Source organism: Furipterus horrens, unplaced genomic scaffold, assembly GCF_987537825.1.
Source record: "Furipterus horrens unplaced genomic scaffold, mFurHor1.1.pri manual_scaffold_5, whole genome shotgun sequence".
In the NCBI taxonomy this organism is placed as follows: Eukaryota; Metazoa; Chordata; class Mammalia; order Chiroptera; family Furipteridae; genus Furipterus; species Furipterus horrens.
This window is the reverse complement of record NW_028327175.1, coordinates 139,356,166-139,383,149: the sequence shown is the minus strand read 5'-3', so window position 1 is coordinate 139,383,149 and position 26,984 is coordinate 139,356,166. Positions and strand designations below refer to the sequence as shown.

At 36.8% G+C, this 26,984-nt stretch overlaps 1 protein-coding gene across 4 annotated transcripts in view; it reads right to left on the bottom strand.

Annotated features, from left to right (window-relative positions):
• CPEB3 (cytoplasmic polyadenylation element binding protein 3) overlaps window positions 1-26,984 on the bottom strand; it is a 155,976-nt gene that overhangs the window by 82,370 nt on the left and 46,622 nt on the right. The gene's annotated exons all lie outside the window — the stretch shown is intronic.

The window sequence follows — 26,984 nt, the reverse complement described above, 5'->3', positions numbered from 1 at the left end:
GATTTTTCAAATCTCTGGGGACAACAGAATTCCTTTTATTACACAAAAATATTACAGAAAACCCTACTTTACAAATAGATAAAAACACATCTTTCTTGGTATTCTTATGTAGGTATCTCTTAGGCATCACAAACTGTATCTGCTTATAAACGGACTCTTGACATCCACCTTAAACCTATTCTCTCCCACTCCCATTTCAATATGTAGCCTCACAATTCACACAACTGCTCAAGCTAGAACCTCAACACATTTTTGAGTCTTCCTTTGATTTACTTTCCACATTAAATTCTTCAATCTAATGCCATTAAAGAGGGTAGACTCTACCTTCCATAATCTATCTACCTTTCATAATCTATCTTCCATTTGTTCACATCTTTCCAATTCAATTGCTATTACCCTATCCTAAAACATCATCATCTCTTGCCTAAACTACTACTATCATTCTAAACTAGACAGCCCATTTCTCTCACTCCAAACAGTAGCCGGAGTGCTCTTTTAGAAACATAAATCCAGTCACTTGACCCTGCTTTAAAACATTCATAGATTTTCTCTTGTACTTGGACCAGGTTCAAAATCCTTACCAGGAGCTAAAGCCCAGCAAGATCAGATTTCCTTCCTTCCTCCAACCTCATCTTAATATACCCTCCCTCTCCCCTTCCAAGCTTAGCCATTCCTGGGCTCTATTAACTTCCTCAAACAAACAAAGCCTTTTCTTTAATTAAGCCCCACCCCCTTAAAAAAATAACAGCTTTGTTGAGATATAATTCACATATCACACAATTCATCCATTTAATCCAATAGCAGTCACTCCCATTTTCCTCAAACCCTCTCAGCCCTAGGCAACCACTAGTCTCTTTCTGTCTCAGTAGCTTGGCCTATTCTGGATGTTTTATAAAAGTGAAATCATATAATATGTGATCTTTTGTAATTGCCTTCTTTCACTTAGCATAATATTTTCAAGGTTTATCAATGTTGTAACATTTATCAGTACTACTTTGCTTCAAGCCTCTTAAAATAGCTGTCTTATAATGTCTGGAATTTTCTTTAAAATATTCTAAGGGAAAAATAAAAGAAATATTTGAAACGAGATTGGCAAAAATGTTAATAACCATTGAAGTGATGGGTATATAACTCATTAAACTATTCTATTTTTGTACATGTTTCTATACTAAAAAAATATTTAAAGATAGCTGTCTTTCCATCTTTTGAGTTTAAGTTTAAAAAGCATCTCTTCAGTGAAAACCGTCCTATATTAGAGGGATCCTCCCATTTTTTCTGCATAGTACTTATCACAACTTTTGAGTATAAAAATGTTTGTTTCATTTATTTACTGTCTCTCTCCTACGAGAGTGAATACTCAGTAAAGCCTAGTACAGCATCTGACCCAGAGTAAGCACGCAAACTCTTAGTGAATGAAATTAGGGTGAACCAACAAGAAACCCTCCATTATTTCTTTAGGCACCTCTCAGTAAAACTTCTTGCAAAGGTGAAAAACTAGTGATCATATTCCCCTTACCATCCATGTCCTGTGCTCAAATTTTCCTATTACTACAAACAATAACATTTCAGAGATTATAATCATGAGCACTCAGAAATTTCTTCGGCTGTTCATGTTTTACTCTAGGACCATCCATTCCTTTAGACAAGAAAGTTCACATAAACAGGTTTGAATTAGCAGGATGGCATGTTTGTAGCAGGGTTTTACTGATACAGCTGATCTCTCCTGCCTTGGGCAGCCTTTAGCAGAAAGACCCAACTCCAACTTGGTACACAAGATTGTTTTACTGAATTTTTAGAACCTTCATTATCAACTAAGTTATCCATTAATGTCAAAATTTTTATGGATTAAATAGACACAGTAGTACATTTCACAATAGTAATTCCAATAGTAAAGTAACTCTGGTCATTACTTGTATTTGCTCATGTATCTTTTATATTTTCCTTGCTGCTCTTTTACTAAGAAATTCTGTTATACATCAAGAGCACTGCCACACAGCCAACCTATCTACATATGGACAAGTCTCCTAGAGTTCATAAAAATTCATGCACAATGAAAAACACAACATATTTTTTAATCAGGCGTGCTGCTAAATGTGAGGGAAAAATCCTGTATGATACTATCTGTTAGACTAGTTTCTAACAGGGGGTGCAGTTGTATGGGAAAACACACATCAGAGCTTGTGAAAACCAGAATACTCCTGAAAGAAAATGCTATAATTCTTTGGTGTTATTTTGATTTCACAAAGGAAATCAACATTTGTCTACCAGAATACATTTCTACAGTAAAAATAAGTATCAAGAGAAATATACTTGGATATTTAAATACTTTACATACAATCAATATTCATTTTCAAATCCTATTCTTTCACATCTAATTCTTCTTCCCTCCTACTACTGCTTCAACTATACTACTGGAAGCACTTGGTTTGTCAAAGAGCCTACCCTCCAATTACTGGTTTCCCCATCTAAGCCTTCTACTGATGCCCAAGTTCTCTCTGGTCTTCATTATAGTATCATGAAACTCTCTTCCTAAAGCCTGACATATCTGTGTCTAGGAGTCTTACCTTCTGTTTTAAAAACCATTCATCAGGGCAGCACAGACCATCTCACTGCAAACTTCTCTCTAGCTGGTCCCACTGTATACTCGGGGATATCTTCTAAGCATCTGGTCATGCCAATCTCACTCCAGAGTGTTCTTTTAAGTTGAATCCCATATCTAGAGTGCCTTGCTTCCCCCCTCCTCTTCCATCATCCAAAGAGTTCCTGAAATTCTACCTATTCTAAGAAGCTTTTCCAGGTTTATCAGGAGAGATGAAAGATTCTACTGACCTAGTTCTTGCTGATAGATCTCAAAACTGTTACAGATAATTCCCTTTGCTTTCTATTCCTAAAATATTTACCAACATATACAGGTTGGTGAAAGTAGGTTTACAGATGTCAGTACATGAGACACAGAATTTATCCTTATATTATTATTTATTAATTACTGTATTATTTTCCATATGAACAACTGTAAACCTACTTTTGCCCCACTCTGTATATGCAATGCATAGAATATGAGTTATAGCAAATCTTAATCATAAGTACAATAAAATAATATATATCAGCAAGCTTAAATTTTGTTTGGAGGAAACAAATCAAGCATTAATATAATCCCTGGTCACACAAATAAATGAGCATGAAAAAGCTACCAGCTCATCAAATTTATACTATGCTATGTTGGCCCAGATGAGTAGTATATTTCAGAGAATGAAAGTGGATATGAGGTACACTTGCCCCATCCCACATGGCTATGTCACTGCATTTAAGGAAGATGACTTTTCTTCTTTTTCAGCTTTGGGACTAGAAGGCCAAATACAAGTATGGAATAAAAGATTTTCTGCCTGTTCTCTTCTCATTACAGTAAGTGAACATTCAGTCTTTTAGTACTCTTTCCCCCCTCATATACTCATTCATTCTCTCTCTGTGTTATTCTCTTCTTCATCTACAACTACGGAACTACAGACTTATAGGGAGCAGGGATCAAGTCATCTAGGCAGTGTTTAGCTCAGCATTTGATGCAAAGATAATAATAATGGCTTCTGAAAAAAACTAAGTCAAAACTTCCAAATAGGCAAATAGGCATGGAGAAGGTAACATGGAAATAGGAGTAATTATTTTTTCAGGAGTTTAGAAAACTACATGTGACCTTATATTCCTGTATTTAATATACTATAATTTGTAAAAATAAAATAATTTAAAAAATATAATGCCCAACTCTGGTCTGTATAGATGTGGAGTGTTACTTTAAAACAAAGCATCTGGCGAGTGCTAACAAAAATATATATAAATTATCACAGTGTGAGGCACAAGAGACAACTGTCCTCAGAGAACTTATCTCCAGCTGAAGAGTCAGGGCATACAGGCAAGACAGGAAGAGTGTAAGGCAGTGGAAGCAGAGCAAAACTGGTGAAACAGGGAGAAGCCAGATGATAGGGATCCTCAATGGAAAAGGAGGATGAAATGGACAAAGTGGTATTTCAGAAAGATGAAACAATACAATGGAAAGAAAGGGCAAAGCCGGAGAAACTAGTAGAAAAATATTAATAAGATCTGGTGACTGATCACTGTGTAAGAAGAGAAGAGGCTAGTTCCCATGTCTACACTCCATCCAGATGGTGTTTACTTCCCATGTAAAATGGTTCATTTCCTGTTCTTTCCTGAGGGTCATCGTTTTTCTAGCAAATGAAGAAAAAATATGGTACAAAATGATTTCTAGTAATATTAGTTTCTATACTTTAAATTTAAAAATAATTTAGTTTAAAAATGTTAAATGATATTTATTTCCATGGTTAAAAAAAAAAATCAACAATACAAAATGTCTTTTTTCACCATGAGGTGAAAACAATACTGACTGCATGATTCCATCATGAAAAAAAGTTTTGATGGTAACTCAAATATATATTACATTCATTTATTCAACCATATTTACTATAAAATAAATAATAAAATACTATGAATTTAATGTTATTTTCTCTTCAGGACTCAACTACAGAGTCCGAGACAGTTGGTGAATGGTAAACATCACTCAATAAACAGCCAAAAGACAAAAGTTCTAGATTTGGCTCTGACCTTAACTTAAGATCATCTCTCCCAGCTTCTACAATTGAGTAACAAAGCAACTTCTATTTATGGAATGCTTTTAGTTTATACTATTTCCTTTCCCATTTTTTATACTATAACTTTGCTAACACTCTTGAAGTTGGTCCAAACTGGTTTTATTACCTCATAATTTATAGATGAGGATACCAGATTTAAGTGATAAAGCAATTATTACAACTTACGTCTTTGACCTTAAATCTCATACTCTTTCTACTACATTAAATTTACCTACTTTTGAAAATGATTCAAACAAATTACAAGTGTAGAAATACTTCAGAAGGGTTAAAGCATTACATAAATGAAAGCAGTGTTATTTTGTTTGGGTTGTGACCAGGAGGGAATGCAAGTTGTATGGGGCCTAGCACCTACACAAATTGGGGATCCCTCTTTAACAAAAAGAACACAACAATAAAGACCCTGGAGGGAGCTCATGAAAGTGAGGTTTCCTGAAACTGAAGCTTCATTTAGCTTCAAGGTAAATCTGCTTCTGGATGTAACACACATCAAAAATCACCAGTCAACCAATCGTACTAAGATTGAGAATTGCCTTCTAAAACCTAACTTCTGCTTCTACATGGTAGGAAAATAACACAGTGCATACAGGACAAAAAAAAAAAAGAAATTGTATTCCCTTAAGATCATTCAATCTAAACTATATAACAAAAACTTCCCAGCAGAAATCATCTTTGTCATGTTTTTATTAGGATTAAAGAACAAATTACCAACTAAACACAAAAAGTATAATGAAAGTATAAGAATTATTTCACTGAAATAATTAAGCTAGGACATCATACCATACATTAACTGTTTTACACACACACAGATGTAAACACACACGCACTCATATTTACTCACAATTGGGCAAGCAAAAGATCTCATTAAAATTTTTTTTACCTCGTCTCCGCCCATAGCTCCTGGCTGCATGTAAACACAGAAGAAAACCATGGGTATTTGTATCAAAATGATGAATTTAGAAATAAAAAAAGATATTCACACAAACCTTTTCTAAGTATTCTTAGAATTAATCTGAAGAAACTTTAACTTGACTGCAAACATATTATATTTTAAAAACCTTTATGAAGCACAAATTAAATCACAGTATTAAAGAGAAATTCAACTGGATGTGGAAGCCACTTGAAAAGACATAAAAGGTGCGGAAGTTTCACACATCTTATGAAGATTTATACTGTTGCCCATTATCTATATCACATATAAAGTCCTTGCAAATTTTTTCTAATTTATAAATCTTCATTTGTACTATATATATTATTACCATTAGACATCACCTAAAAAATTCATTCTAAATAACTAAAAACTGTAGCAAGTGGTCATTCTGAATTTCTACACACACACACACACACACACACACACACACTTCATAGAGTCTCCTGAAAACTGTACAGAAATCTTACACAAAATAAATCTTGCTTTATAGAATGTTATAATAAAATTTGCAGTGAAGTTTCTCTCAGTCTCCCCATTTATTGGGTTGGCCAAAAAGTTCGTATGGTTTTTCTGTAAGATGGCTCTAGTAGTGCTTAGTTGTCTTTTACTTCATTCAAAACAATTTTGTTAGATTGTATTGTGACAGCTGTCAAATCAGCATGCATTTAAAAAAACATCTAAATTGGTGAATTTTTGTGCAGCCATATTAATATTGAATATCGAAAAAAATATGCAACATTTAGGCATATTATGATTTATTACTTCAAGAAAGATGAAAATGCAACTGAAACACAAAAAGACCTGTGCAGGGTATGGAAAAGGTGCTGTGATTGATTGAACACATCAAAAGTGGTCTGCAAAGTTTTGTGCTGGAGATTTCTCGCTGGACAACGCTCCACAGATATGTAGACCAGTTGAAGATAGCGATCAAATTGAGACATTAATTGAGAACAATCAACATTATACCATGCAGGAGATAGCCGACATACTCAAAATACCCAAATCAATAAAATTATTGGTGAAAATGAAAAATGTCTTTTATTTTACAGAAAAAAACTAAACAGAATTTTTGGTCAACCCAATACTTTCCATACAGTATCACAGATAAGGGAAAAACAATATATTGAAAGTGAACTGAAAAAGTAGAAAGGGATAAAGGTTCTGGGTATACACTGTATCCCAGGTCATGTTAAAGAATGGAGTACTTTGAAGATTATCTTCCTCTTCAAAACTCAAGGCTTACAGAATATATTGTTATAATGTTTAATAGAGCTAAACTGTGATATCATAAATTGCTAGGAGAGCCTGTCATCTAAAATAATTTTCCAAGTGGAAAGTTTCTCAAATTGGAAACCTAGGATTCTGTAAAAATAAATGAAAACTCTAATCAATTTTTTAAAGCATGAAATGTCATAATAGCTTAAAACCAAAGAACAAGGATAATTCGGGGGTTGCACTTGCAGTATAAGGTAGTATTAAAGAAACCTATTTCCTTCCTGAGAAAAGAATTCAGACTTTCAGCTAGAAAGTTGAAATACCAGTGGGCCTATCTCACCTTCTGTTAGTTTCCACTTTTCTTCAGATATCATACTCACACTTGCCTACATACCTTTGAATTCTTCACTTTCCCATTATACAAATATTAAAAAGGATTATCCAGTTCAAGCCCTACTTTCACTATAATACTCAATTAAAAAAAAAAAACTCTCCTGATTATGCATAGCAATTACTGTTTATATCACTTACAAAGGAAATGCATTCCAAAAATAATTTTTTTAAATTTTTTTTATAATTTTCATTATTTGGAAGCTGGAATGCATCTTCCCACAGGAAATAATAAATGGTAGCTAGTTTCCTAACTTGGCCTCCCCAAAAACCTACTTCGTTTTTAATAATGAGTGAATTGACAATAATAGATAACACTCAAAAAGAGATTAAATATATTTTGACATCCTACCACTTACTTGGTGTCCCTTCCCCCATCCTCAGTGATGTCATGCTGCCCAACATTCTGATTGAAAAACCTCTATTTAGAGGGAAAAAAACCCAAAATATTCTGTATTTCAAAATCACTCATTTCTCTCCCAAACAACAAATTCCCATTCTTTCATTCTATCTGATTTCTAGCCAGATACTCCATTAAAAAAAATCTGATTACAATATCAAGGTACAAATAACTCATCAGACCTTAATACCCCTGAAGGATACATGAGAATGCTGTTCACTCAAGTCTTTATCTGCTAAATATTCGGTAATAGAAAACAGAAAGTGAATAGATCCAGACAGGCTTGGGAGTGGGGAAGAGTTGGGAAAGACATACTGGGGAGTTTTAATCAAAGCTTCCTTAAATAGTTCATGATTTTTATAGATTCTTCTCTTTTTCCATTCTAATCAAGGACAGTAAATTGGTTCATATCAGCCTGGGGACTCTGATGTGACGAAGGCAAAATGGCGTATGGAATAGGCAGCCAATTTACTAATTTCAGATGCTTCAATTTGCTTTTTTCATTCATTGTGGAATTTAATTATGTGCTACCTTGGTTCTAATTTCAGTATTTCAGGTATGCTCTCTATGGTGATTACCATTATAGCAGCTAAAACTTAATGAGGTAACTTATTATGTGTCAGGAACTGTTCAAAATGCTTGACACATATTAATGTCGTGAATATACCCCACAACTTTATGATATAAGTATTCTTAGACTCTTCTCTCAAATGAGGAAAATGGAACACAGAATTAAGTATCTCGCCTAAAAATCACACAGCTAGGAGGGGTGAACTTGGAATATAAATCTAAGCAGTCTGACTCCAGATTCCACACTTTTAACCACCTCACTCTACTGTTAAATTACTAGAGAGCAAGGTCGATATCTTCTATTCCTTTTAATATCATTTAATGAACCTGGCAGCATGCTCTGTACCAAGCTGCTATTCAACAAATACGGCTTGTTAGCTGAGTATGCAATCAAGGGAGGGAGGAATATATGCCGTGATGGCCTTTAGAATGTAGGTCAGCTCTGTTGGTGATCAAAAATAAGCTCATATGAGGGCCATTTGCAAATAGACTAATTAGAGTCAAACTTCCGTAAGGGAGAGGTAACAAAAAACACCAAGGAGTGAAATTTGGGAGCACAAAGGTAGTGCCTTCCCCTGGGAACAAATATGAATTTTAAACAAGAAAGAATATTGAATACATAAACTAAATGAAACAATACAAAACAACTCCACATTGGAAAAAAAAAAGGGGGACTAATTTCACTATATATTATATTATATGCTAGTATAGACTTATATCAGATATAAGATGTTTACTTTCTCCAACACCTTTAATTCTTGATTATCAATTACCATTATCATCACAAATAAAATTATCTTACCATTTCAGATCTTTAAAGCTAAACTTAATTATTAGAAGTCAAGGTAAGTAGTTACCCTTGGACAGGGGTATTAATGGGAAGGGAGCCTAAGGGGGCGGGGTTTGGGGTTTTGGTCTTTTTTTTAAGTATATTTCATTGATTATGCTATTACAGTTTTCCCAATTTTTTTCCCTTTGCCCCACTCCACCCAGTAGTACCCTTTCCCTCCAGCAGCCCCCCCCCCCTTAGTTCATGCCCATGGGTTGCGCATACAAAGTTCTTTGGCTTCTCCATTTCCTTTACAATTCTTAGCATTGCCCTATTTTGTACCTACCAATTTTGCTTCTTAATCCTTGTACCTTTTCCCTCATTTTCTCCCTTCCCCTCCCCACTGATAACCCCCCAAATGAGCTCCATATTTATGATTCTGTTCCTGTTCTAGTTGTTTGCTTAATTTGTTTTTTAGATTCAGTTGTTGAAAATTGTGAGTTTGTCAATTTAATGTTCATAGTTTTGATCTTCTTTTTATTAAATAAGTTCTTTAACATTTCATATAATAAGGGCTTGATGATGATGAACTCCTTTAGCTTTACCTTGTCTGGGAAGCACTTTATCTGCCCTTCCATTCTAAATGATAGCTTTGCTGGATTGAGTAATCTTTGTTGTAGGCCCTTGCTTTTCATCATTTTGAATACTTCTTGCTAGTCCCTTCTTGCCTGAAAAGTTTCTTTTGAGAAATCAGCTGATAGTCTTGTGGAAACTCCTTTTCTCTTGCTTCTTTTAAGATTCTCTCTTTATCTTTAACCACTGGAATTTTAATTATGATGTGTCTTGGTGTGGTCCTCTTTGGGTCCACTGGTTTTAAAGCCAGAAGTTATGAGGCTTTATTTTCCCAGCTGGAACCCTGGGCGGTGAGGTCTGGCCTGGGGTTGGGATCACTCACTCCCAGGGTTTCTCTCCCAATTTTTATCCACCACATGCAAATGTGAGACCAACCATTCTGCCAGCTCTCACCACCACATCATGTCCTCTTCACCCCAGCCCCCAGCTATGCGTCTGGATGAATATGGCTTCTTTTGTATCCTTGGTTATCGGACTTCCATACAGTTTGATCTCCTGGCAGTTTTGTGTGTTTTTTGTTGTTGAGATTAGTTGTGATCCTTCTTACAGTTGCGCAAGGAGGTGAAGCATGTCACCTACACCTCCATCTTGACCAGAAGTCTGTTTTGGTTTTGATCTAAACACTGGTTATATGACTGTTCAATTTGTGATAATACAACAAGTTTTTATCTATGATCTGTGCATTGTTTGATATGTATATTATACTTCAATAAAAAGCAAAAGTATTACAAGTATTTTAGAATGCATCACTGGGATAAAAGGGTATAACAGTCATGTAGAAAATCCAAAATGTTGCCATTTTTGTAATCTTTGAATCATGAACTTGAATAATCCAAAACTGAAAAAAATAATTAGATATTTTCAATCCATCAAAATAAATATAAAAAATCAGATGGAAGTATCTTTGCTGGGTATCACATTGAGCTGTGAGTTTCTTCTGGAGCATCTTCAGGAGTCAGCAACATGGCAGAAGACATCAAGACCACAATCAAGAACTTCCAAACTACCCCGCTGATAGCCGCTTTCCCAACCGGAACCAGACCAGGAACTGCTGACAGAACTACTTGGACTTCTACCACTGTGGGAAGGCAATGGCCACTAAAGGGGGTGATGTCTCCATGTGCCAATGGTGGTGTTGGCCTGGGACGACCACCAAGCAGAAGGCACATTTCCTGGGAAGATCTAAACTGGCTACACCCCACCTGTCCTCTGTCCTCCGCTTTTCTCCCAGGGAGGTGAAGGGGGACCTGGGTACATCCCACCTGAATCACGGATTAACTAATAATAAATACTTGTTGGAAAAGTGTAAAAATATAATATACCGGATATATACCAAGCAGGGCAAAAGCAGGTTTACTGTTGTGAGTTGTGAAACGCAATGTATTCTATTACAGTTGTCCCAATTTTTCCCTCATTGCTTCCCTCCGCCCAGCACCCCACAGTGCCTCAGGAAATCCCCACATCTTTGTTCACGTTCAGGGGTCATGCATATAAGTTCTTTGGCTACTCTACTTCCTATACTTTACATCTCCATGGCTATTCTATAAATAGCTATTTGTACTTCTTAATCCCCTCACCTCTACACCCATTCCCCCAAACCCCCCTCCCACCTGGCAAGTATCATGGGATTCTGTCTCTGTTCTTCTTGTTCGCTTAGTTTGTTTTTTAGACTCAATTGTTGATATATATGTATTTATTGCCATTTTATTGTTCACAGTTTTGATGTTCTTTTTCTTAAATAAGTAAGTCCCTTTACATTTCATATAATAATGGTTTGGTGGTGATGAGCTCCTTTAGTTTTTCTTGTCTGGGAAGCTCTTCATCTGTCACTCAATTCTAAATGATATCTTTGCTGGGTAGAGCAGTCTTGGCTGTAGGTCCCTGCTTTTCATGACTTTGGACGTTTCTTGCCAATCCTTTCTAGTCTGCAAAGTTTCTTTTGAGAAATCAGCTGAAACTTTTATGGAAACTCCTAGGTAACTAATTGCTTTTCCCTTGCTACTTTAAGATTCTCTCTTTAACATTTGGTATTTTAATTATGATGCATCTTGGAGTGGCCTCTTTGAATCCATCTTGTTTGGAATTCTGTGCTTCCTGGACTTGCATGTATATTTCCTTCACCAAATTAGGGAATTTTCTGTTCTTAATTTTTTTCACATAGATTTCTAATTTTTTGCTCTTTCTCTTCCCCGTCGGGCACCCCTATGATGCAAGTGTTAGAATACTTGAAGTTGTCCCAGAGGCTGCTTATACTATCTTCATTTTTTTTTGGATTCTTTTTTCTTCTTCTTGTTCTGATTGGTTGTTTTTTGCTTCCTTATGTTCCAAATCATTGATTTGATTCTCAGCTTCATCCACTCTACTGCTGTTTCCTGTACATTGTCTTTATTTCAGTTAGTGTATCCTTCATTTCTAACGCAATCTTTTTTATGCTGTTGAGGTCCTCACTAAGTTCCTTGAGTATCCTTATAACCAATGTTTTGAACTCAACAATGGATAGATTGCTTATCTCCCTTTTGTTTAGTTCTTATTGTGGAGCTTTAATCTGTTATTTCATTTGGGTCATGTTTCTTTGTCTTCTCATTTTGGTAGTCTTCCTGTGTTTGCGTCTATGTATCAAGTAGAGCTGCTGTGACTCCCAGTCTTGGTAAGTGTCGCCTAATGTAGTAGGAGTCCTGCGGGGTTCAGTGGTACAACCTCCCCTATCACCCAAGCTGGGTACCTGAGGTGCATCCTCCTTGTGTGCTATGTACACCCTCCTCTTGTAGTAAAGCCTTGATTGCTGTTGACAGGTCAATGGGAGGGATTAACCCAGGCCAATTAGTTTCAAGGATTGGCTATGACCACTGACCATCAACCTCAGCCTTCCATGGAGAATCAGCTGTGCAGGGACATGGTCACAGTGCTCTGACGTGGTCTGTAGCTGTCCACTGGGTGTGCAGGTCCTGGGATTTCCTGGGTGGTGGAGGCCAAGGTCAGCTCCCACCTGCATTCTGCTGGGGGCCACCCTGCATGAGCTATAAAACAATCTTAGAATGCTGCTACTTGTGCTGGGCTTGGAGATTCCCAGGTTAAGCTAAGCTGTGAATCCCTGGAGCCACTTAGTAAGAGGTACCACGGCTGGGGACTTACTGAAGCTGTCTGTTGCTTGTTTGATAGGATTTAGGAAGTTGTGAAGCATGAGCCGACACATCCAGAAAAGTCACTGTTAACAGTTTGGATAGGCCCATAATTTGTGTGGGACTGAGTCTCAGAGAATCTCCAAGGTGGGGCAAACACTGTAAGCCAGGTTGATGGAGTCTCAGATATGGCACCAGCCTGTAGGCTCTGTGGATCTGTGGGGGAAGGGCTCAGAAAAGGGACAATGCCCTCTGCCCACCTTTCTGTCTGGGAGAAAGCTATCCCCCAGCTCTCACCTTGACACCAGACACTTCAGTTCCCCCATGTACACCACTGGTGCCTTTCAAGCTGCTACACTTGTTGCTGGAGCTCAAAGAGAGTGAATCTGAGTAAGTCTGTGTGTGGGTTCTTTAAGAGGAACTGCTTCGGACTCCAGAAGTTTCTTTCACCAACTCAATCCCCTTTGGTTTTTGCAGCCAGAAGTTATGGGAACTTATCTTCCTGGCACTGGAACCCTGGGCTGGAGGGCCTGGTGTCAGGCTGGGACTCCTCACTCCCAAGATATCCTCCCGAATTTTTATCCACCACAAGTGGGTGTGGGATCAGCCCATTTCATGTCTCCACCCATCCTGTCAATCTGGATGGAAATGGTTTCTTTAATTCCATAGTTGTCAGATATCCATCAACTTGATTTCTGATTATTCTGAGTGTTGGTTGTTCTATAGCTTAGTTGTAATTTTGTTGTGGTTGTGTTAGGAGGTGAGCCGTGTTTACCTACATCTCCACCTTGACTGGAAATTCCAGTTTATTCTTATATTATTATTTTCCATACACATAACTGTAAACCTACTTTTGCTTCACCTGTGTATATGTGCATGCATGTATGTATATGTACATATATATACACATACACACAGACACACATGTAGGTATGTAGTGGCAGTGAGATACACTAGAGTTATTCTAGAAGTGTTTACATGATCAATGGCACTCTCATGTTAATGTTGTGGTGCTTTCTTGGCCATATGAGGCAATGTTGTAAGGCATCATCTGTTATTCCTTATGACTTGGCCTACACTTGGCTTAAAATGGCTGTACTCATACATGATTCCCCAAGGGCATCTTATGATCTGATTTAAAAATCTAAAGTAATTCTTAAACTACAGGGATTCATCCAAATTTGCTGAAGTTTCTCTAAGCAATGCAACATTACATACAGGCTCCACTATAGAGGCTCAAAGACAAGTGATGGTGGGATAGATATAGATATCTCCACTCTCTTGTGGATCAGGAGAGGATGCACTATTTCTAGGAACTGAAGCAGAGTCCCTGGGATGCTGTATTGATGAAAAACAGATGAACAAGATACAAAGAACTCAGTACAACATTTTATTAACTAGCTTGGGAATATTTGTCACAACTAGTAAAAGTCAACTGTAGAAAACAACTGTTAATTTCTTTCCTTGCAATAAAATCAGTTTCTTAAAAACTCCTTGCAAACTTGTTTTTTTGGAATACCATTCCAGTATATAAAATTAAACCTTATTCAAACATCAAATGGTCCCATTTCAGCTTCCATCTAAGTATTAGTCATGCAAAAAATTCCACCAAAGATGAGTTATGATCTTGAAGTTAGTAAAAGAATGACCCCTTTCCCCTAATTTATTGTAAATTCCCAAAGAGCAGGAGTGAGGAGTTTATCTCATAAATGTCCCTCTTCTTTGTTTTTATAATGCTAGCTAACATAGTTTTAGGCCAGTGATTCTCAAATATGACAAACTATAATTTGAAAGATTAATTTCTCCATAAACAACATGAACTTAGCAGGTAAAAACGATGCTTGAAAGAATGGGATATATTTTCACTTGCTACATTCAACATAAAGTATTTGGTGTTTTAAAACCCTTCTTCCTACCCTTCTTTCCTTGACCCATACATTTTTCTCAGAAAAATCTCACCGTTCCATTTGCGAGCGTAGAAATTAACACTAATAACTGACAAGCATAAATAATACTAGTGTTACTGGACATATTTTATAAAAGAGAAGAAACACCATGAAGTAAACTATAATAACCTACTGATGATTCATCATGCTCCAGGCACTGTATGCTAAATGCTTAACATGCCTATTCTAATTTCCAAACAACTATCACAATATACATTTCCAGATGGACAAACTGAGGCCCAAAGATGATTTGCCCCAGGTTATCCAGCTACTAAACAGCAAACCTGGAACTAAATCCAGGTCCATGCTGACTCTATAGAGTTTATTCTTTTTCCCTCTAAATTGAGCTATTATTTATATTCAGTAAAATTCAAACTATATACTGTAAGTATATAGTTTGATCAATTTTGGTAGCAATACAGTCATGTAACCACTACCATTATAATCAAGATATAGACAGTTCATCTCCCCTAAAAAATTTCCTTGTGCCCTTTTGCTGTTGATACCACCCCACAACCCACAACCCCTGGTAACCATTAATTAGTTGTCTGTACTACAGTTTTTTTTGTACCCTTTCAAAAACTTCATATTAATAGAGTCAATGTGTTTGACTTCCTTTATGTAGCATAGTATTTTTGAGACTTATCCATGATATTGCCTGTGTTAATACTCATTTGTTTTTATTGCTGAGTAGTATTCCATAGTATGGAAAACCACAATTTACCCATTCACCAGTTGTTATGGACTGATATGTGTCCCTCCAAAATTCATAGACTGTAATCCTAACTCCCAATGTGACTGTTTTTGAAGATAAGGTCTTTAAAGAAGTAATTAAGGTTAACTGAGGTCATAAGGGTAGGGCCCTGATCCAATAGGATTGGTGTCCTTATAAGAAAAAGATACTAGGAGTGCCCATGCACAGAGCAAAGGCCATCTGAGGTCAAAGAAAGGTGGCTATCTGCCAGCCCAGGAGAGAGGCCTCAGGAGAAACCAGTCCTGCCGGCACTTTCTTGGACTTTCAGCCTCCAAAACTGTGAGAAAATAAATTTGTTTTGTCAGCACAATCCTAGTAAAGTGGCACACCAGTTAATAAACATTTAAAAAGTCCTTAACTCTTAAACACCACGATTGAAGAGCCAGTATTTCAAACCTAGAAGTCCTTGAACATACCCAGAAATTCCTTTAGAATTTCCACAAACTTCACCTTCTTCTAAGTGTTTGCTTTTAGTAGCATAGTCTAGAATAAAAAAAGAACTTCCCAATGAAATTTGGTTTTATTTCATTATTAGTACCATGGCACTATTGTTTTCTATTAATCGTTACACTTAAAGCTATTATTTTATGACTAAAAATCAGTACTTTAATAGGCATTTTTCTGAGTTGGTCAGAAAACCCAATTATCATTAATAATAGAAAACTGATTTCTGCATTCCAAACAAATGAACTTCTGCAATATTCCATTTCATTGCTTACTCAATCTTATAGGAAACCTGTAGGTCTTTAACCAACCTCCCAAACAAAACTGAAATTAATTCCTTAAGCAACACAAAGATGCTGTACCTGGTTCTGCTAGAATACCTTAATCAAGAGTTAAGGTACAAGATTAAGGAAGCTCACTTCAGCCTCTTCTAATCACTTTTTCAAACATTTTTTCTAAGTAGCAGGACTGTCTTTCTTCCAACTAATGAACCTCAACAAATATGAAATATTTGTTTCCTGAATAAGACTGTCAGGTCGAAGAAGCACAGGGACCCAGAGCCCCACCTGTCACATATCTTTCTTCCATAGTGGCCCTTGAAGTACCTCCCTGGATGCTGGGGCTCTACAGAACATGACTGGAAAACTAAATATCAATTCTTCATGGTAGGACCATTCTTACAGCTTAGAAAGTTCTTTCTTAACCCTTTGAGTGCCAACATTGCTGTAAGCGATGCTGAGAAATTTTTCCAAAAGTGCCAACATCGCTCCCAGCGACTCTTTTTCGATGGCTACAAATGTAAATAACAATGGAATAATTCGTATTTTATGTTTTGTACTCTTTTTTGTACCTCAGGTTATATACTGATATAATTTTTTTCTCATGTAGATCCAAATTTCAAATTGTGCATGGCACTCAAAGGGTTAAACTTGCCTCTCTATTACCCTTAACCATAAACACAGCCTAATCCTACTTTTATTTAAGGGTAATTACTCTATTTACTTTTGGTTGTCTCTTTTCTATAATGAACATATATTTAGCTATTCTTCATAAGAAATGGTTTTCATACCCCATATCATCCTGAGCATTCCTCCTTGGATAAATCTAATCTTCCTATAAGACAACAGTTGTCTGTTCAAGCTTCTCATGAGAACATCCAAGGCCCTTCACCATCTGATTCCTGACCACCTTTCAGATCCTCATTCACACCGTTCCACACATCACACCGATATTCCAGTCACACCAATTCAGCCCCCTCTTTTGATAGTATCATTATAATACATGTAAGTACCATACAGTCAGCACAAGAATCTCGATACATTCTTGTTCATTTCCATTTTCCTATCTTGTTCAAAGCAGTTCAGAGCTTTGCAATACCATCTTGCAGTGGCACACACACCTAGTATTAAGTTACTTTCTGAACTACATTTACTATATAAGCTACTAATCATAGAGCCTCCTCAATATGTGACAGGTTACCGAAGTAATAACTCTGAACTTCTAGGTGCATTTCCTAAATTTTCAATTAAAACAGGAAAAAAAAAATCATTCAAAATGTGTGTCTGACAAGATTTCCCTGAAAACAAACCCAGGTAGAGAATCTCTGCATTATGCTACTGTCACCAGTTAGAAAGAGTGGACATCCACATCCGCTCACTTCAGGTGATGTCTGTGCACCTTACCAGCTGCGTGAAGCATTCCACGGAAAATAATTAACACCCTACTACTATTTCAGTGGCATGTTGCTAAATGATAACAATAACTGCACACCCCACCCCAAAAAGCAAGAATCAAGAAAAGTCATAAGGATTCTAAACACATAACAGAGTATTTTATATTTTACACACACCAATCTACCCAAATCAGGTCTGATATTGCCCACTGCAGAGGTATGCACCCAAATATCTGCTATATGTTCTCAAAGAAACATCTTACCTGAACTACCATGCCAAAAATCTCATGAGGTCTCCTCAAACTGTATATAAATACTCAACTTCTAGCCTGTTCAGGGTGGCCAATACATGCTAATCTTACATTTCCAAATCCCCAAATGACACAGAGAATTATTCTAGAGAAAGGGGACAGTGAACAAAATGGGTGCTAGTGTGCTCAGGAGCCTGAGCAGAACCAAAGGCCTGGCCCCTAGGTCAGTGCTCCTTGTCTCTGCCCAACCAACAAGGCGCCTCTCACGTAGGGAGGAGGAGGTTCCTCCATGGAAAAAAAGCTATGGAAAGGACTTGACCTGAGAATCTGGGAAGAGCTCCAGCAACACGAGAGCTACTCATTTCCATCATCCCTTCCCTCTCAAAAACTGTTATTTCTTCTGACCTGAACTTGGAAAACCTAGGTAACAATAAAAGCAGGCCAAGTCTTAGGGGAAAACAAGAATAGGAGGATATGGATGAAACATCGCTTATACTACTTGATTCCTTCATGCTCAGATAAAGACAGACATTGGCAAGGGGCAGGGGGGTGGCACTGGATCTATGAAGAGGTAACTACTCCGAACTGTGGTCTTTTTCATCCACCCCTCACTCGCCCTCCACAACCCGATTTCATCCCAGATCAATGAAATTATAGTCTTTAGTATGGCGTCACAGGTATTTGCTATTGGGTTGGCTAAAAAGTTTGTTTGTTTGTTTCCATAAGATGGCTCTAGTAGCGCTTAGTCATCTTTAACTTCATTCGAAACAATTTTGTTAGACTGTACTGTGACAGCTGTCAGATCAGTGTGCGTTTAAAAAAAAACATCAAAACTGGTGAATTTTTGTGTAGCCATTTTAATGTTGAAAATGGAAGAAAATAGATAACATCTTGGACATATTATCCTTTATTATTTTAAGAAAAGTAAAAACGCAATTGAAACATAAAAAAAAGGATTTGTATAGTGTATGAAGAAGGTGCTGTGAGACTGATTAAATGTGTCAAAACTGGCTAGCAAATTTTCATGCTGGAGATTTCTCACAGGACAATGCTCCACAGCTGGGTAGACCAGTTGAAGTTGATAGCAATGAAATCGAGACATTGATCGAGAACAATCAACATTATACCACGCAGGAAATAGCTGGCACACTCAAAATATCCAAATCAATAAAGTTAATGGTGAAAATGAAAATTGTATCTTTTATTTTACAGGAAAAACCATATAGACTTTTTGGTCAACCCAATATGTTGGTTTCCATTATAGCTACCTCAAAAGAAAAATGGGGAGGGGGAAAAGGTAGAAGGAAGGAGCAGGCCTGTATTTATTTCTTCTTAGGTTTGGTGATAGCAGCATTGCACACTTAACCTTACCATTTGTAAAGAAGAGGTAAATATGTATATATTTTTTTAATCCTCACCCAAGGACATTTTATTATTGATTTTAGAGAGAGGAAGGGAGAAAGAGAGAAACATCAATCAGTTGCCTTTCGGATGTGCTTGACCAGCGAATGAACACACAACCTAGGTACGTGCCCTGACCGGGTACTGAGCTCACCACCTTTTGGTTATGGGACAATGTTCAACCAACTAAGCCACCTAGCCAAGAGCTTAATATGCCCATTTTAAATAAAAATCAGGTAACCTGCCCCAGTTCACACAGCAAATAAGTAGTGGATCAAGGATTTAAACCCAGATCTGTTTGCGCTCCTGCGCAAACTGCATTATTTCCACTATATTAGGCTGAAAGAAAAAAAAACAACTGTAGTCAGATAACAAAGGTATATTTGTGTGGAGAGCAACAAAAAAAAGAAGGCAAAGTTTCATCTACTTAATTTTACTTAGGGATCATCTGTATACCAAGTCTTTTGAAAGTCTCAGACTCCCAGCCTGCATCCACTAGAGGCCTCAAGGGAAGTATGGTTAAAATGCCTTCCACTAACAAGGAAGACTATGTTCTGAAAGTAAAACTGATCCGTTTGGAAGCGCACTAATTCTCCACAGTCAATAAAGTATTATTTAGCTAACCCTTATAAAGGAGCTAAATAAAACCTGAGCAATCATTTTGGGAAAACTCAAGAGTTGAAATCACACTGGATTAAGGGACTGGTTAGTAGAATAAAGTGTGTGTCAAACCACAGATGGCTATTTGATGGCTATTTGATGGCTGTATGACACCAGCAAGTTCCTTTATGTTTATTAGGAAATGAAGACACTGCTTGTTTTAAACAAAACTGCAATAAAGATGAAATGAATGACCATCATTCTCCATTTTCCTATCAAAGTGGCCCAGTGGCAAAGGAAAATGAGTCATGGAGCATTCTTAAAACCTGTTGAAATCTAGAAAATCCTTGGAAGTCTCCAGCTGTATCTTAAACACTGCATTGGAGTTTCTTATACTTTATTACATAGCCATATTTGTTTGCATATGAGAACAGTCATGAGGTGAAACTGGTGCTCAAGGGAAGTGGGTTTTGGCCATGTCATGGCAAACTATTATAAACACAGAGGTCTATGAAAGCACTTTGTGAACTGTTCATTGCTAGAGCCATACATGCTGTTACCTTTCCAAAAGGAAGCATTCAAACAAAGCTTTAGGAAGGAACTAAGGAAGACTGGCTATTCCCTGAGACTGTTACACTGTGCTTTTCAGTCTCTCTTAGAAACCTTTCCCTCCCTTCTGGTCTCCGAGATTGAGTATCTATTCAAGGGGCCAGGCATTGCACTCGAAACCAGTGAACAGCTGTGAATAAAAGCTAGTCTCTGGCCTCTTGAAGCATATATATTAAAGAGAAACACCAACATTAAATAGTTAATTACGAGTACAGTGAGTGCTATAAATGGGAAGTTCACAAGGAAAAGTAGGTAACTTTTCAGTTTCCTGCACCCAATTCCTGGAACTTGTTCACACACACAATGAACTTCCAAAACCCAATAAAGTGAGTCAAGAATATTTCAGATTTCACTTATTTACAATGTTCAATGTCAGGCCATGTAGACCAGGCTTATCATAAAGATTTATTAAGCACTCAGAGCATAAATAAGGTGACAAATAACATTAGAAAAATAATTTTTCCAAAGACAATGAATTTGTGTGTTTGTGTTAAACTAGTATAAAAAGAATACAACCACTCTTAAACAATTAAGTATTTAAAACAATGGTTATAAACCCTCAACCTGGAAGCAGAAGTTTCTGCTCCTGGCTCCTTTGTTACTTTAACCAACTCTCATAGTCTCTTGAATCTCAGCTTCCCTATTTGTAAAATAAGAAGGGCAAACAAAACAAAACGACAATGTCCTTAGGTACCCAACTACCTTCATATACAACATCTATCCAAAATAATTTGAAACGAGTACTTGAAAGTTGTAGAACATTACATATGCATCTAATCACTATTTTTCACTTTTAGTTAGCCATAACTTATAATATATTCATACCACAACTGTATTAATTTCACTTCTAAATCTGTTCAGATAGAAATAGCAGCACTAGATCTTGTCTTCTAAAAATTTAAAATACTCAAAGACAATATCTTTAATCAGAGAATCTTAAAATAATTCTTCCACTATCTTCGTACTCTGCTAAAAATTATTTATTTATATCTACTTCTGGTGAACAGAAATACAATGTATCTTCAAATTTTGGAAAATTCTATTTGGAATTCTAGCAAACCTGGCTCTATTCCTATTCTGGCCTAAAAGCATCATGTGTTCAGCTCCCTCTACCATTTCTCAGCTGAGTCTCTCCCCAGTTCACACCCAGCAGAGAATGAAAAGGAAGGGGAAGAGGAGTCTCTGCCTAACACAAAAGTTCATACCAAAACCCTTTAACATTTCTTCTTTTGATTCAACAGATGCTCTGGCAGCCTTCAGTTCAAAGAGAATTATAAGCAAAAGCTTCCAAAATATATTTAAGGCATTAATAAAAGAAGACAGTATAATCTAAAGCTCCAAGTTTCTTGATGTATCAGCTAAGTTGTTGAACAATCAATGATTTCAGTGTTTCTCAAGCAAGTGAATTTTAAGATACTAAAATTTTAAGTCTTCAGACTGTCCAGGTTTTATTCTAGGACTCTTTGATTTATCAATGTTTTAAAAACTCTGATAAGGAAGAGTGAGGACAATCATCTCTGCCTGTCAGAGAGAAAGTACCACTTCAAATTTCTTATTCACTTCTCATATCTTGGAATACACACTAGTTGCAAGCTGAAAGATAGCAGAAAATACATGGCATACACACTTCTAATTTAAATAAAATTGAACCTCTGTTATATTATAAAGCTACTGTCTAAAAAAAAAACCACTCTATGGCAAATCTCTTCTCTAAATAAGACTATGCCCCCCTACTTTTCAAATGTAGCAATAATAATACCTAGTGTGTACATGTGCCTAATTTCATCTTAATCTCACAAAGATGATGAGATAGTCAGAATGAGTATCATAACTGTCTTCTTGTAGGGTTTTGAGCTAAGGAGAGACTTAGGAGACTCAGAGACATGCTCAACTACCTGCCATCCTCATCACATGACTCTTAAGAGCTAAGGCTTTATTTTTCTCCTCTGAAAGGGGACAAAATTACTTCAAAATATTCTTGAAGCTGTTGTGTTTTATGTCACCACAGATTAAATTTACATTTTCTAGACCTTTATATTAATGGAATCATCTAGTATGTACTCTATTTTTGTTTAGCTTTTTAACTCTGCATAATTATATTGAGCCATTCATATTGTTGCATGTATCAACAGTTCACACCTTTTTATTGCCGAACATTATTCCATTCATGAATGCATCACAATTTATTTATCTATTCTCCAGTTGAGGAACATTTAGATTATTTATAATTTTGGCTATCATGAATAATGCTAATAATAAAGACACATACATGTCTGTGTGAACATATGTTTTTCATTTTTGCTCCTGGGTAGTCCTGCGAGTAGAACTGCTGCATCATATGGTGGGTATATGTTTAACTTTTAAAGAAACTGCTAAACTGTTGTCGAAAATAGCTATACCATTTTACATTCCAAACATCACTGTATAGCACCTTTAAAAGTGACAACTATCATGACAGATATAGCAACTCTAAGTCCCAAAGAAGGTACATATTCCAAAGTCAGAGGACAGAGGCAAAAAGTATTTCATGCAGAATAAATGATTCACACTAATAGAGATAGTAATGTACATCACTACAGCCACTGTAGCCCATGAGTGACTTGGAGGTGTTCTGTCTTAAATTCCATCAGGAAAACATCTCTCTAAATGTAACCAAAGTAAGAAAAGCTCATGTTTTGGAAATCTAACATACAAAGAAAAGGAAGCCTTAAAAGGCAGCAATAAAGCTGATGTATACCATTACAACAGCAGCTCACCTGAGCATTATTTATTAGTCAATCACAAGGCTGTTTTACAAGATTTATAAAGGCATTCTTGTTTTGTTGGACTTCACTTCATTCTGCTTCACAGATGTTGTTTTTCTTACAAACAGAAGCCAAGACCCTCCACCAGCAAAAAGATTATGACTCACTTTATTGCAGCATGCCTGTCTATAGCCACTTCAGTGATTATCTCCATTTTGCAGGTGAAGAAATCAGAGGCAGCAGAGTTAAAAATGTGGCCCCAAAGTCAGTTTGCAAGAGGTGGAACCAGACTTGCCTGGCCCTAGACAATGCTATTCATGGCTTTGCTAATTCATTGCTCTGGCTGAAGGTTTCACATGCCTTCCAGCCTGGTTGGAAGAAACCTCCTGGAAGCTGAATGATACTGTCCCTTAAGCCATACTGTTTCTAGTAGTGAAGTCATCAAGGAATTTTCTGATATTTAACTGTTTTCCCAAGCCCATTCTCTACTTGGAAAAAGAGGCATTGACCAGTCAAAAGGAATTAAGTAGGTACACTTGGCAGTGATTATCTCTTGGAGAGTAAGTTACAAGACCAGACATTCTGGTTTTGAACATTAATTTGACCATAAATTTGGATCACTTGACTAATCAATATCCTTTTCTGAGGAGCATCATAATAGAGGTAAAATCACCAAGTCAGGCATCAATTCTGTATAAGCCCACAACTGCTAAACTCAATTCTATACCTAGAGTGTAACCAAAAACACAGAAAATAGTTGTATTACCAGGTTAAATGGAAGGGGCATATTGCTTCAGAACTAACTTTAAGTAGGAAATACCGAACAAGTGGCAGGTCTTACTTATGGGTCAGAATTTCTTCCCCCATTTCCTGTTCTATATTCTACAATACTTGAGGACCCAACATTTTCAAGAAAAGCCAAAATTTAGATATCTTTTAGTTGCCCCCCCCCCCGAAAGATGGCCTGCTAGCCTGCTAATTCTTACTAGATTCATAACCTTAAATAGGACATATCAGTAGATTCTCTGACTCTACACAATTCTTGCCAGTCATTCCACACCCTAAATGTCTCTAGGACTACTGTTTTCTATAGTTGGTATCCTACGCTCTTCTCCCAAGCTCTATTTTCTGTCTTCTAGATGATATCAGTAGTGGTGATTCTCAGAGAAAAGTATAATGGAAAGGTATACGCTAGGAACACACACACACAAATGGGAAATTTGCCCACTCAAAGCTAGAAAGTAGTTCTGAGAAGTAAGAATGCTCACCATGCTACCTGTCTTTCCCATCAAGTCAGGAGAGATTTGGGTTTTGGCGAGATCAAGGAAGAGAGAGCTAGGAGATTTTTTTAAAACACAGGTAATGGTAGTGTTATGTACAGAGTTAGGAAACATAGGTTTTGCATAGTAAAAAAGTGTAAGAAAGAAGGAACTACAGAAAGAAAGAAAGAAAGAGAGAGAGAGAGAGAGAGAGAGAGAGAGAGAGAGAGAGAGAGAGAGAGAGAGAGAGAGAGAGAAGAGAGAGAGAGAGAGAGGAAGAAAGAAAGAAAGAAAGAAAGAAAGAAAGAAAGAAAGAAAGAAAGAAAGAAAGAAAGAAAGAAAGAAAGAAAGAAAGAAAGAAAGAGAAAGAAAGAAAGAAAGAAAGAAAGAAAGAAAGAAAGAGAAAGAAAGAAAGAAAGAGAAAGAAAGAAAGAAAGAGAGAAACTACAACTGGCATTTCCTGTTTTAAATAACCATTGACTCAATTTTCTTAGCCAGTCCCTTCCTGTCTGAAAATACAGTTCAACTTCCACCCAGTATCTTTTCATAATTATACATTCTGAATTAGTAATGTTTCACTGACTTGTGACTTCATTTCAATTATTCCTATAGGAAAGCTGATGGAAAGGAAGGACAAAGCAGTCACAGAACAGTAATTGGTGGGCTGACAAATGGTAGGCATAAGAAGGAAGACAAAAAGTACATAGGCGTGTTTGTGAATGTATTACATATATAAGTCACCAGATGGGCTGGGCCCAACTGTACAAAAGAAAAAAAAAGCTTATCACAGGAAAGGTGTCAAAGCCTGTTGGTCTCACAAATATGTATTAAGGGAGCATATTTTATTTATTCTGGTCATTTCACGTTGCAGTCAACTTTGAAAGAGAACTGATGTAAGTAATACAAAATATGACTTTTCATGGTTAACTTTGAGGAGATTACAGGACAGTACTCAGAGTCATTTGAAGATAGATACGCTCTGGTATTTACCATAAAGTTGAAAATATGCAAAACTCTTCAACATTTGATATAGATATTGGCAAAATGACCTTTCAGGTACTTTAAAATCTGTTACAGAATCACAATGTCTTCAGTCTAAAAGCAATCATTAAGATGCCCTAATCCAGTCCCCTTCTCCTATGGATGAGAAACTTTAGAAGCTAAAAGGGACATTTTAAGCAACACACACAAAGCGGAAAGAACATTAACAAAATCTCTTGTTAAAAAGCAGAGAATTAAAGAGAACCAAAACCTTTCAGAAAGAAAAATGTCTTCTAGTTTCACTTTTTTACATGGAAAATCATAAATCATATCCTTTTCCTTTCGCAAAAGATGACTCACATCATGTTAAATTAGATCTTTTCTCAAATACACACTCATTCCTTCAGGCAAACACACTATCATGCTGTTCTTTCCTGTAACCTAGCTGGTGTTTTCACAAACATTCACAAAATCGCTTAAGTTCAGCAAGTTAAGCATGCCTGTTAACCTTCACCCCAGGGTAACTATTTCATGAAAAAAAAAAAAATTGGATAGCATAATCTAAATGTAAAGTAACCTTTTTATTAGAAATTAGAAAATAGAGGCAAAAAGTCTAGAATTTTTATTGTTTCCAAGACCCTCCAAAAGAGGGGATACTAGCTACTTAGAACTAAATGTGCATGCAGTGAACTAAAGCCTGCATTTTCAAGCACTGCCAGAGTTCTCTGCAGTGCTCGCTGGAGGCACGCTAAGTGTCGGAACCAAAAGAAATACAAAATACATATTTTAGAGATAACCTAAAATCTGCCCTAAGGAACACCACTGGCATTTTAACATCCCTACTCAAGCAAGAGGGAAAGGGGTAATATCATGCACAACCCTAGATTTACCCAGTACGTCTCTCACTTGTATCAAAAGTTAGCTTGTGTGTCTGAGAGCATAAGAGTGGACAACCTAATTATCACTCGTTTGGTAGAGGAGAAAACTTAAATCTATGGCTTATATAGGTCCTTCTGACAACTGACAATTTCATCAGCAGTGGTGATTCCCAGAGGAAAGTATAATTGAAAGGTATGCACTAGGAACACCAAAGAATGGGAAATCGGCCATTCAAACTTAGGAAGTGGTTCTGAGAAGTGAGAATGCTCACCATGCTGCCTGTCTTTCCCACCAAGTCAGGAGAGCTGAGAATATGATGTCTTCTGCGAAGTATTTGGTTCATAGATACTTAGAAGGAGAATTGATGCCAGCCAGATAATTCTTCCAGTATTAATTAATACAATGACTTTCTTGTTAATAAGGTTTTAATACTCCAAAACTCAATCCAACAATTATTACTAACAAAAATATTTCTAACCTGCAAAGCTCTTGACACCTCCACTAATGAGACACCCCTGATGTAAACCCTACTCACTAACAGGAGACACCTAATGTCCAGGTTGAAGCACCTGTTGGCTGTCTACCAAAATGAGAAAATCCTGAGTTATGTATAAATAAGTTGACTTATTCATTCCCACCCCCCTCTGCCTCTTCACCTCCTCCCATTTCTTTCTCTTCTCTTTCCTTACTCTACCCCAATGATATGCAGCAGGGGTTGGAGAAGTTCTCTGTAAAGGACCACATGGTATATAGTTTAGGCTT